Here is a 13,793-nt window from a genome sequence, read left to right as displayed (position 1 = left end):
ACTCCTCTGCTTCAATTAAAATAACCCCCCTGAGAACTACCAGCCTTGTTTCTCTTCTAAGCCACCCCATGTCCAAATTCCAGCCACTGATAGGAATCACCTATTAGCTGACCTACTGCACCATCCATCCTTACTAGTGCTCCTTTGTCTTTCTGCAAGGTGGCCAGGATCTTTGTTTCTAATCCGGAGTCATGTTTAGAGCCTAATTAATCCCTGGAGTGTGAGAAAGAGGTGTCTGAGATGAGAAATCAAGGTTATACATATCTTGCTCAGTGGAACAGTTATGGGCAAACAAGCTGTTCCTCTCACATTTTTGCAAAGCAAATTTATGTTCGCTAACTTTGGTTCTTGTTGTAAATGAGAAGTGTATGAAGGTCTAGCAATGAGCTTTCACCATATGGGTGCCCATATGTTCCCCCCCTTTGCTTGCGTACATTTCGCTTTGGCATGCACATATGCCTGTATTTTTGCAACTTAACAATATTAAAACTAATCCCATTTATGCTCCTTTTGGGTGAGTTGATTGAGTCATAAATTCCTGAGAATCTCCTCCATGGGAGGCTGAAGATCTGAAGCCTGGAAGGGGGAGGCAGAGTAAGCTATTCTGGCAGACAGATGCAGTCATCCCGCGCCACTACCTACCTGATGTCCCTGACCCAGTTTCCATAGTTCAACACTAACCCTAATGGCTGGAAAGCATGGCCAGAGAGCTCCTTAGTGATAACCCACATTCTGCATCTCTAGTAAGGAGGAATCTTCACTGAAGAACAGATGGTAATTTCCCAGGGTTCCCTTTTTAAAGTCCCCAGTAAAGTGACTTCTCTTGGAGCGAGCAGTCTTGAAGGCTCGAGGTGTAGCACTGGCTATGTAGTCAGTATTTTTATTTATATTTCCCACTCTGAACTGAGAATCTATGCGTGTCAGATACGAAGCAGCTAGAAATTCTGCTTGTATGAAAAGATGTTTAGCATCTTCATAGGGCTCTTTAGAGGTTAAATATAAAAATGGATTTTAACATGTACCATACCAAGTAAAAACCTCAACTAATTCTCTGTAAAATTGGAATTGGCAATGTGGCTGCTGCTTGTTGTCAAGCTTTCTCCATCTTTCTCATTCATTCATTAACTCACTCGTTGGCTTCATTCACAATATCCGCTTTCCCTCACATACAACAAATGAGGCATAAGGTAGAAGTAAGCCCTGCCTGAATTAAAAAGCTGACCATGTAGGGACAAGATACTCTGTGGTCAAAGAATTCAGCACCTACAGTGTCAGTGTTGGCCACTGGTATGAATGAAACACAGGAAAACATGACCCAGTGCAGGGCAAGTTTTCCCCAAGAAGGTAACATTTAGGTGGCATTTGAGGATGAATGGAAGTTCATTAGGGAAGAGATGGTGATATGAACACTTGTTAGCTCCCTGGGTAGACCCCTTTCTAGAAAAGAAACACTATGTTCAAGTTGGAAGAGGTTGTTGGGTCTGCAAGAAACAACCCTCTATGTTAGAGAAAAGTGGAGAGGCAACATATCACACAAAGTTACTTAAAGGGTTTTGCTCAGTATTTTGAAAACCTGATAAAAATACCAATAAACTTAAGAAAGTTTGGAAATAAGGTGATCCTGTATCTAGATTTAGCTAGAAACATCTAACTTTTCATCTACTCATTCTCTGATGGCGATTAACTATACCTCTGCCTCCATTCCCCCTCTGATAAACCAGAAAGAATTAGTAATAATACTTTTCCTTAATGGAGGCAAGGAGAATGGAATTTGATAGTATCTATTCCAAATACTTTTAGATTGTAATATAAGAATTGAAATTAACATGTATCATAGTAAGTGTAAAATTGGAATTAGAAAGGCACCCAGTACCGCCTGCTGTCTGTGGTAAAGCCTTCTCTATGCTATTGAAATCAGTTGGACACTGATAAAATTGAGAGCATCTTTACAAGCCCTGTAGATCTAATTGGCCTCAGCAGTCGGTCCACAGTGACTCTTGCTGCTGAACTGAATTGTGGACTTCAATAGACTATAATAAGCAGCCTGGCTCTACACCAACACACTGCAGCCACCCCTGGAGATAATGTGTTTTAATTTACACACTGAGCCCCTTCACTTGGCCAGATGTTGAGAGAATCTCAATACTATTCCTTTCCTTCTTCCTTCTAGCTTGAACATCCTTGAGAATCTTTGAGAAGACCCCTGGCTCTAAATCTGACCACTGGCTTTCTGTCCTATTTCTTTTTCATAGCCATTTGTGTTTCTTCCTATAAACCTCTCCCACCCTAGGGTGAAATTCCTATGAATCACCCTTTCTTGGCTAAGGTGTTTTCAACTCGGTTTCTACTATTTACAACCAAATTTACTATAATTAAATTCTCTCTGCAATGTGTCAGTGTGTAGCTGAGGTAAGAACATAGTTCTTCTAAACATAAAAGGATCGTGGAAGATGGAGCCCAGTAAGCCTCATCTCCCACTGGAACTGTGGTTAGGATTGCTTTGTGAAAGAGGTAGAGTAGATGCATGCTGAAGGCTTTGGTTGACTTTTTAAGAAAGGCTGTGTGGCTGCCTTAGTCTCAGTTCTAGTGAAGAGATGCATGACCAAGGCCACTCTTTTTTTTTTCTTTAAATTTTTTTTATCTGATATAATTTATTTACATTTCAAATGATTTCCCCTTTTCTAGCCCCCCCATTCCCCGAAAGTCCCGTAAGCCCCCTTCCCTTCCCCTGTCCTCCCATCCACCCCTTCCCACTTCCCCGTTCTGGTTTTGCCGAATACTATTTCACTGAGTCTTTCCAGAACCAGGGGCCACTCCTCCTTTCTTCTTGTACCTCATTTGATGTGTGGATTAGGTTTTGGGTATTCCAGTTTTCTAGGTTAATATCCACTTATTAGTGAGTGCATACCATGATTCACCTTTTGAGTCTGGGTTACCTCACTGAGTATGATATTCTCTAGCTCCATCCATTTGCCTAAGAATTTCATGAATTCATTGTTTCTAATGGCTGAATAGTACTCCATTGTGTAGATATACCACATTTTTTGCATCCACTCTTCTGTTGAGGGATACCTGGGTTCTTTCCAGCATCTGGCAATTATAAATAGGGCTGCTATGAACATAGTAGAACATGTATCCTTATTACATGGTGGGGAGTCTTCTGGGTATATGCCCAGGAGTGGTATAGCAGGATCTTCTGGAAGTGAGGTGCCCAGTTTTCGGAGGAACCGCCAGACTGATTTCCAGAGTGGTTGTACCAATTTGCAACCCCACCAGCAGTGGAGGAGTGTTCCTCTTTCTCCACACCCTCTCCAACACCTGCTGTCTCCTGAATTTTTAATCTTAGCCATTCTGACTGGTGTAAGATGAAATCTTAGGGTTGTTTTGATTTGCATTTCCCTAATGACTAATGAAGTTGAGCATTTTTTAAGATGCTTCTCCGCCATCCGAAGTTCTTCAGGTGAGAATTCTTTGTTTAACTCTGTACCCCATTTTTTAATAGGGTTGTTTGGTTTTCTGGAGTCTAACTTCTTGAGTTCTTTATATATATTGGATATTAGCCCTCTATCTGATGTAGGATTGGTGAAGATCTTTTCCCAATTTGTTGGTTGCCGATTTGTCCTCTTGATGGTGTCCTTTGCCTTACAGAAACTTTGTAATTTTATGAGGTCGACCAAGGCCACTCTTATAAAATAAAACATTTAATTGAAGGCTGGCTTACAGTTAAGAGGTTAAGTCCATTATCATCAAAGCAGGGAGCATGGCATCACGCAGGCAGGTACTGGAGCAGCAGCTGAGAGCTGCATTCTGACCCATAGACAGAGAGAATGAGACTGGGCCTGATACTATCTTCCACAAGCCAAGATATCCTGACCTTTCTAATATGACCAAAAGGTCCCATTCCTTGGTGACTGAGCATTCAACTGTGTGAGCCTATAAGGGCCATTCTTATCCAAACCTCCATGGAGCGGGGAGCATTCCAGGGTTTATGTACAAGGTTGGAGAAATGGTATTCTCTCTAAAATGAGTTCTTTCCATCTTTCCCAATCACCATTCTTGGTTCTACCTGTCCCTAAAAATTCTGTGCTCAATAGCAGATGATCATCTCATGGGGGTGTTATTTATTGCACCTTCATCTAACACTAATTCTTGCTCTGGTCTAGCTTTCTAGATCACAATGTTCTATGGTCTAGAAGGTATTATTCTATTTCTGGTCAATCAGGTCCTGCTAGGAAACTTGCTAATTTTTCAAAAATTAGTAAGCACGAGAATTTTTTTTCTTTTTTTTTTAATTTTTTTTATTCGATATAATTTATTTACATTTCAAATGATTTCCCCTTTTCTAGCCCCCCCCCACTCCCCGAAAGTCCCGTAAGCCCCCTTCTCTTCCCCTGTCCTCCCTCCCACCCCTTCCCACTTCCCCGTTCTGGTTTTGCCGAATACTGTTTCACTGAGTCGTTCCAGAACCAGGGGCCACTCCTCCTTTCTTCTTGTATCTCATTTGATGTGTGGATTATATTTTGGGTATTCCAGTTTTCTAGGTTAATAACCACTTATTAGTGAGTGCATACCATGATTCACCTTTTGAGTCTGGGTTACCTCACTTAGTATGATGTTCTCTAGCTCCATCCATTTGCCTAAGAATTTTATGAATTCATTGTTTCTAATGGTTGAATAGTACTCCATTGTGTAGATATACCACATTTTTTGCATCCACTCTTCTGTTGCGGGATACCTGGGTTCTTTCCAGCATCTGGCAATTATAAATAGGGCTGCTATGAACATAGTAGAGCATGTATCCTTATTACATGGTGGGGAATCCTCTGGATATATGCCCAGGAGTGGTATAGCAGGATCTTCTGGAAGTGAGGTGCCCAGTTTTCGGAGGAACCGCCAGACTGATTTCCAGAGTGGTTGTACCAATTTGCAAGCCCACCAGCAGTGGAGGAGTGTTCCTCTTTCTCCACACCCTCTCCAACACCTGCTGTCTCCTGAATTTTTAATCTTAGCCATTCTGACTGGTGTAAGATGAAATCTTAGGGTTGTTTTGATTTGCATTTCCCTAATGACTAATGAAGTTGAGCATTTTTTAAGATGTTTCTCCGCCATCCGAAGTTCTTCAGGTGAGAATTCTTTGTTTAACTCTGTACCCCATTTTTAATAGGGTTGTTCGGTTTTCTGAAGTCTAACTTCTTGAGTTCTTTATATATATTGGATATTAGCCCTCTATCTGATGTAGGATTGGTGAAGATCTTTTCCCAATTTGTTGGTTGCCGATCTGTCCTCTTGATGGTGTCCTTTGCCTTACAGAAACTCTGTAACCTTATGAGGTCCCATTTGTCAACTCTTGATTTGATGTGTTTAGTTCAATATTGGCAAATTGGGTGAGTGATCTTTGCATCCCATAGAATAGATTTGTCTCTGTGACACAAGCATTTTGACCTTCCATATTCCTTCAAGCTCCATTTCTCCCTGTCTCCCCCCACCCCCACCACTCATAGAACCTGCTATGTGGGCTTCCCACAGTGCTGTTTGTTCCCACATTGCTGGAGCTTCACAAATGACTCTAGAAATGGTAGCAGTGGGGGAAGTTTCTTCCTTCACAGTTTAAAAGCAGAGAGCATGGTTAATTAGCTTCCTCTCTTAGTATGAGATCCAGAGAGGGAAAGGGAAGAAGGAAGGTACTGTTTGGAGCATTTTAATTGGAATAGGCTCGCCAATCCTATGAATGTGAATGTTCCAACCTGGGAGAAGCATCCTCCACTGGAAGTAAGTGGGATTAGGGGAAACTGATATCATTAAGCAAAACTGGTTGATTGTCACTTTGAATGTGGGCTTCATAGCCAGAGGCTGTGATTGACTCACGAACTAAAAAGAACTGGGGTTGAGGGAAGAGGTGAGGGAGTCATTCTCTCATATAACACCCAGGCATTGGATCTCCTCCCAATCCTTCCCCTGCAAGTCTCTGCGGTAGCCTGTGAACAAGACGCCTGGGACACCTCAGTAGTCAGAGCAGACAGCCAGGGAAGTCTTCTCTGTCTTTTCTTTGTCTAGCCACCACCTCTTCCTTTTATTTTTTTCTCATCATTTTTTTTTAATTCCAGAATAACTTATTGTTGAGAGAAACCCCCCGGGAGTGCCAGAAATAGTTTGGTTTTAATGATACTCTGGATGATTTTGCTTCCTAAGAGAAATGCTAGATAAAATAATGGATGTAACCAGCAGTACCATCCTCCACCCCCCCTCTCTCTTTCATACACACACACACACACACACACACACACACACACTTTGCTCAGCTCACCTTTGCCCCTCACAGCATAGCAATCATAACTCCTCTCATCCCAGTTTTCCACTGCGCTCTCTTGCTCCACTGAGCCTGGGCTTATTTGTCCCTACACAATTGGAGCCGGATGCAGTAATTACATCTTCGGCGAAAGGGTTTCTCTCCCTTACCAGCAGTAGGTATATTGCTAGTGCTGCTAATGAGGAATGAGTTTTTCCTGCAGAGCATCACAGGGCCACAAGAAGCTCTGGAACTTCACACAGCAAGACATCTAGAGTTTTATCCTGGGTCACAGAGCACCTCAACAGATACCTCAATCTTTCTTTTAGCTCACCTTCCTCTTTCTCTTTGGACTATAGACCAAGCTCAGCCTTGCTTCCACTGTCCTTTTCAGATTTCCTATTCAAGCATTTGACCACAGTTGGATCAAAGGCCATGTGCCATAACACTCCAAATCTAAATTGTAATTTCAAAATTCTGCATATGAGGTAAAGTTTCTGCAGACACTGCCTCTAGCTGAAGCTTTATCCCCTGTACCTGGAAAGACCCACAAAGACACCTACTCCTTCAAGCCCCATCTCATATCACTTCATTCATCATTACTGTGATCATAGGTACTTCAAAGCTTTCTTCTTTTTCTGTGGTCTTTTTGACCCACCCATATATTGTCTATATATACATGTCACTCTATTTAGATAAGGCAAACATATTATCATTATCATCGACATGCTTTAAATGCATCAGGGTGCTGCTTTCGACTTTAAATCACCTCATGTTCACAAAGGTCTTCTGTCAAATGGCAGGAGACAGATTAGCAAAGTAAAGCTAGAAACTCACTAATATGTACATCAAAGAGGAGGAGATGGAGGTCTAGAATGGGTCAACTGCATGTAGCTGGAAACAACCATCTCTCAGTTATATATTAATTCATTCATTCATTCATTCATCCATTCATTTATTCAAGAAACTAATTAGTAAGTGCTAGTTACTGACCAGAACTTGGGAGTAGTGGGGCAGGCCTATAATCCCAACAGACAAGAGAACATTGTCTGAAAACAATAAAATTAACTATCATATACTGAACTTGAAACTGGAGTAAGAAGAACCAAAATAATTACTTATGACTTTCCAAAAGAAGGTGACAATGTAGCAAGGAACTAATAATACACATGTTCACAGGACAATGCTCAGTGGACCAGCAATATATTAAGAGTAATTTTGGATCTCAGAAATACATTCACCAACTTATGTTTTGAAATGTGGAAGACCAGGGATGGTTTCTTGGATGGTGACTCATAAAAACAGATTAGGAATTTGCTAAAAGAAAGAGAAGAGATAAAGCAGAGCAGAGATATCCAAGGCAATGGATGGAGGTAATTAGATGAAAGATATAAAATAAAGAGAAATAGCATGTTGTAATTGGTAACATAAAAAATCGTTCAGTATCCTGGGAGCATAAAGTGTGAAAATGTTGTAAGTAGATGCCATTGAGATTTCTTGTCAAAACCCAATTATCACAGAGCATCATAAGGAAACAGATTTAACCTCACCCACCAAGCAACCTATCCTGAATTTTTACCCATATCTTCAAAGTGATTCCCAAATAATAAATATGTTAAATATCTGAATATTACTATCAGATACCAGACTAGGATGATTGAATGAGATTCTTGGCCAGTCTTTCCCTAGTCCCATTGCAGTCTAGTTTGTTTGCTCGTTTGTTTTTCTTTTCTTTAAATTAATTTATTTTTTTACACTCCATATTTTATTATCCCCAACCCACCCTCTTGTCTACCCTCTAACTGCCTCACATCCCAGATGCTCAACAGTTGGGAGAGGAAAGTTATAGAGCCCACCTCTAGCAGGAAGATGGGGAATCAGAAGAGGGAGTGGGGGACATCCCACAGTCACAATTCTGACCCATAAGTGTTCCTGTCTGAAAGAATACAGGGATGGAAAGAAGGTCCAGCAACAGGCCCAAAGTGGGATCCAGCTCAAGGGGAGGTCCCAAGGCCTGACACTCTTACTGAGGCTATGGAGCACCCACAGTAAGGGACCTAGCATGGCCGCACTCCAGAAGACCCAACAAGCAGCGGAAAGAGTCAGATGCAGATATTTGCACCCAACCAATGGACAGAAGTGGCTGACCCCTGTTGTTGAATTAGGGAAGGCTGAAAGAAGCTGAGTAGAAAGGCAATCTACCTTTTACCAATCTTTTCCTTAAACACGTCATGACAACGCTAGGCTGCCTGAACCTCCATTTTCTCATTATCTGTGCTCTCTAGCTTCAGCAGAAAATGTTTTTTCAGATTTCAGACCAAAATCAGTTTATATTCTCTTAACTTGGTCATTCTACAGCTCTACTCCATTACTTGGCTTAGCATTAAGCCTAAAACCAAGAATAGATTCTTAGGTATACTTTGTCAAATGTTGGTATGTATGTCTCCGTGGTAGTTGTATAAAATAAGGGTTAAGAAGCAGATGTAGGTCTTAGCTTTGTGGTACACAGTCATGATCCCAGCACTCAGGTGGCTGGAGCAGGAGAATCAAGAGATCAAGACCAGCTTGGGCTGCTTGTGTACAGTCTACACAAAAAGACTGTATCTCAAAAACTAAAAAGAGGAACTTTTGTGTACAGTCTACACAAAAAGACTGTATCTCAAAAACTAAAAAGAGGAACTATCTGAAGAGTGAATTATAAACTGATTCATGTAAGTGTAGGATTCATAATAACAAATGCATGGCTCTATATAGTTACTAACCCACGTTGATATAGCTCATTTCCTTGAAACAAGGCTGCTTGTTTATCATCCCCAAAGATTCTCATACTCTGCCTGAATAACTACCATGTCTGGCTACTGTATATAATCTTTATGAAGCTATGATGCACATACACAATTTTAAAATTTTGTATAACCCAAAAATTGATATTATTTCTGAATTATTTTATTTACCCTTAGCATTTCTTTCTTGTTGTTATGTGAGACATCTTTATTGTGGACAAATGGAATGGTATATAAATATATCAGTATGTGCTTACTTGGGAGCCATTAGATACACACTTGCCTGGTCATACTCTTTTGACTACTATGTCAAAAGCTGATATAAATATGTAAATGTATTTTGTGAACATGAATTTATACTTTTCATAAGTAAGATTTGGGGACTGGAATTGGATGGCCAAATTATACAAGAAACTTCCAGAGTAATTTTCTAAGTGACTGTATCATCTTATGTGTGTTCTTCTGCACACCTCTCCACCACAATGCTATCTTCTTTTCCAAATGTCATGTTTTCTAGTAGGCATGTAGGGAGGTATATTCGATTTCACATTACACTTCTCTGAGGTTTACTGATGACTGCACTTTTCCTTGTGCTGATTGGCCATCTTTATGTTGCCTTTTCTTTATTACTTTTATTTTTTTACAGTCCAGTCATTAGCTCCCTCCCAATCTGCCCTCCCATAATTACTCACCCCATTACTCCTCCCTCTGTCTCAAACAGAATTTCTCCACCACCCACAACTAACCCCTCCTCCTGCACCCCAACAGGTCACCCCACTCTCTGGGGCCTCAAGTCTCTCCAGGGTTAGGCACTTCTCTCACTGAGGCCAGGCCAGGAAGTCCTCTGCTGTATATATGTCGAGGTCTTGGACCAGCTAGTGTATGCTGCTTGGTTGGTGGCTCAGAATCTGAGAGATCTCAAGATTAGTTGATGTCTTCTTGTTTGAAATATTGGTTTAAGTATTTTGACTCTTCTTGATCATGTTATCTTCTAATTTGTGAGTTGTGGTAGTAATTTATATATTCTAGATACATCCCCTATTGGATATGTGTGTGTGTGTGAAAAGATATACAGACAGACAGATAGACAGATAGATGATAGGCAGATAGATGATAGGATTTTTGTCTTAACCTGTCTTGTCTTCTCACTTCTGTTAATGATATCATTCAGAGAATTAAGTTTTTAAATGTGGTAGAATCTGATTCATCAACATTTAATAATATTATTGTACTTTTTAGTAACTGATCATATTAGATAAAAATACTTTTTAATAACTGATCATATTAGTTAAAATTACTCAGTGAAATACTATATATATATTTTCCTCTGAAATGTTTAGAGCTTATCATTTCATTTTAAGTGTAAGGTTTATATGAGTTAATATATGTACATAGTATGAGGTAAATGTTCAAAATAATTTCCATATAATAGAAGTCAGTCTAATATCATTGGCCAGAGGCACTCTGTCCTTTTATACATTAATGACCTTGAATTCTTTTTCTAAAAATATCAACTGACCATTGATTTTGTTTTCTTGCTGATACTCTATGATTTTTTCCTATTAATGTATTGCCATGTCGATACCATACTGTTTTGACAACTGTAACTTGATAATGTTCTAAAAATCAGATATACCAGATCGACCACTATGAAGTTTTGAAAAGAGTAGGCTTTGCCTTACATAATTAAAGAATTAGTTTGGCAATATTTACCAAGCATATGAAAATCTAAATTGTGAATACATTTTAAGTGTAGACAAGTAAGAAAACAATTGATGGCTTAACAATATTGAATTTCTCAATCTTTGAAATGGATTCTACCATTGATCCAACCTTATTCAATTATTCTCAGTAGAATTTAAAATGTAGTTATAAGTAATTTGTGTTTTCAGATATTATGGGAAATGCTGCTTGGATTTCAATCTTAATTGATTATAGAAAGAATGTGGAAATACAATTGACCTTTATCTGTTGAGCTTGCCTCTTATGACACTGCTGAATTTCTTGGTCCTAATACATTTTGAAGATTACTTAAGATAATAAAGACAATTTACTTTGTCATCCGTAATAAAGATAGTCTCATTTATTTCTTAACAATAAGTGGATTCTTTCCTTTTTAAATTGTGACTGGTTACTTTTTCTGTCAACATAATAGTAAATAGTACTGGTTATATTGATATTATTGTCTAATTTCTAGAAGAAGAAAGAACTTCCATATTTTCAAATAAGTACAACATTGTTTGTATGTTTTTTTTAATAATTGAGAAAGTTTTCATTTACTATTAGTTGATGGTATGTGTGTGTGATTGCAAGTATATATATGTGTATGTCTGTGTATGAATAGATGTTGCATTTTTCAAATATTTTGTTGTATATCTATTTATATGATCATATCATGTTATAAGGAATAATTGCTTTAACATTAAACTCTTGGTCATATCACAGTAACACTTCTCAAATTGTTTCATAAAATATAAGTCAAAAAAGTTCTTTTTTTTATGAAGCCAGCATTAACGTGGTAATAAAACCAAACAAAGATCCCCAAACAGACAAAATACTATAGGCTAAATATGAACTTAGTTCATCTAAGATGAACTTGGATGCAAAAACCTTCAATAAAATAATTACAAAGTAGTAATAATTTGAGAAGTGTTAGTGTGAGATGTCTTTTGAGAGTCGGAAATCTACAGTGAATCCAACTGATCATATTATCAAAAGAAAGCTACATTTGAAAAATCAATATAAGCTCCATCACAATTTCAATATAATTCTTCTCAGAAATTGAAAAAATATAATTAAATCAAGACATATGTAATGTGGTGGTTTGAATGGGAATGACATACGAAAGAAAGAAAGAAAGAAAGAAAGAAAGAAAGAAAGAAAGAAAGAAAGAAAGAAAGAAAGAAAGAGAAAGAAAGAAAGGAAGGAAGGAAGCAAGGAAGGAAGGAAGGAAGGAAGGAAGGAAGGAAGGAAGGAAGGAAGGAAGAAGAAATAACAAGAAGCAGAAGGAGGAGAAGGAGGAGGAAGAGGAGGAGGAGGAGGAGGAGGACAAGGAGGAGGAGGGGGGAGAAAAATTGTACCCTGATAGGGACAACCTATTCAATAAAGCATTTGCCTTGAAAGCATGAGGACATCAAGTTCAACCTTAAAACTTTATTAAAAAAAACATAGAAAGGAAAGAGGTAAGGAAGAAAGGGAGAGAGAGAGAAAAAAATGAAAGAGAGAATGAGAGAGAAAGAAAGAAAGAAAGAAAGAAAGAAAGAAAGAAAGAAAGAAAGAAAGAAAGAAAGAAAGAAGGAAGGAAGGAAGGAAGGAAGGAAGGAAGGAAGGAAGGAAGGAAGGAAGGAAGGAAGGAAGGAAGGAAGGAAGGAAGGAAGGAAAGATGGAAAGAAAGAAAAAAGAAAGAGATAGAGGGAGGAAAGGAAAGAGGGAAGGAGGGAGAAAGTGAACAAGCAAGCAAGCTGGCAGGAAAGAAAGAAATCATAAACACTCAGACCTGGTAAGAGAGACTAAAAGCCACTGAGGTTCTTTAGCCAGTCATGCTAGGCCAGTGAGAGGCCCCATGGAGAAAGAATTCAAGGAAATCTGAGAAATAGCTCAAGGAATCATCCTTTGTCCTCTGTCCTAAACAGACGTGCGTGTGTGCGTGTGCGTGTGTGTGCACGCGCGTGCACACACAAGGATGTACAATTTCCTATTTTCATAAAAATATTTACATTACATACCATGATAGTTAATGCTAATTTTCAGCTTGACAGAGAGACAGGAATCATGTAAGAGATGAACCTCTAGGCACCACTGAGGGGGATTATTTTGATTACACTAATTGATGTGGGAAGACCCATCTTAACTGTGAGTTAGGCTATTTCCTGGGTGAGGGATTTGGGACTGTATAAAATGGAGAAGGCTAGCCTCCTATCGGGGTGCAAGCATCTGTCCTTCTCTGTTCCTTGAGTAGGGATGCAATGTGATCTAGTCTGTCAATCTTCTCCTGCTGTGATAACCCCATCACGATACGGTGTAACCTGGAACCTTGAGCCAAAATAAACCCTTGGTATCTTAAGTTGGCTTGATAAGATGATATCATCAATGCACCTGGAAAAGAACCTAAGATACCTATTAGAGATACCATCAAAATATCTTTTGGACAAGATATAAAAATTATTTGATTTCTTTTATCTGTGTGAGTAATAAGCAATGCTACATTAAGTGCTGTTGAAGTATTGCCTCATGTTACATTTACATTGTTTGCCTTAGTATTCCTAAGTCGTGATGGATTTTGTTTATCACATTTTAAAGACTACATCTGCTTTGCTTATAATGTTTAGTTGCTTTACTCTTACTATGACAAGACACTATATAAATTAATCTTATATGAGAGTTTGTTGGGGGCTCACTTAGTTAGTTGTAGGAGGTCATAACTATGGCGGGGAGCATGCCAGCAGACAGATGCAGTACTCTAACAGTAGCTTTATATCTGATCCCCAAGCTTGAGGCAAAGAGAATTAGGTAACTGGGATCTGGTTGAGCTCTTGAAACCTGAAATCCCAATTCCAGTGACTCACCTCTTTCAACAAAGCCATGCCTCACAATCCTTCCTAAACTGTTCCATCAATCATATGAGCCTATTGGGGCCATCCCATTCGCACTACCACAGATAGTATAGTCAAATGAACTGGTACAAGGTATTGTTTTTGTTGCTGTTTTATTTATTTTGATTCCTG

The 13,793-nt window shown here is 39.0% G+C and overlaps 1 protein-coding gene across 3 annotated transcripts in view; it reads left to right on the top strand.

Annotated features, from left to right (window-relative positions):
• Opcml (opioid binding protein/cell adhesion molecule like) overlaps positions 1–13,793 on the top strand; it is a 560,572-nt gene that overhangs the window by 447,109 nt on the left and 99,670 nt on the right. The window lies entirely within an intron of this gene.

This window comes from Apodemus sylvaticus, chromosome 7 (genome assembly GCF_947179515.1).
Source record: "Apodemus sylvaticus chromosome 7, mApoSyl1.1, whole genome shotgun sequence".
Lineage (NCBI taxonomy): Eukaryota > Metazoa > Chordata > Mammalia > Rodentia > Muridae > Apodemus > Apodemus sylvaticus.
The sequence above is the reverse complement of the archived record's forward strand: the minus strand, read 5'-3'. Positions and strand labels throughout refer to the sequence as shown.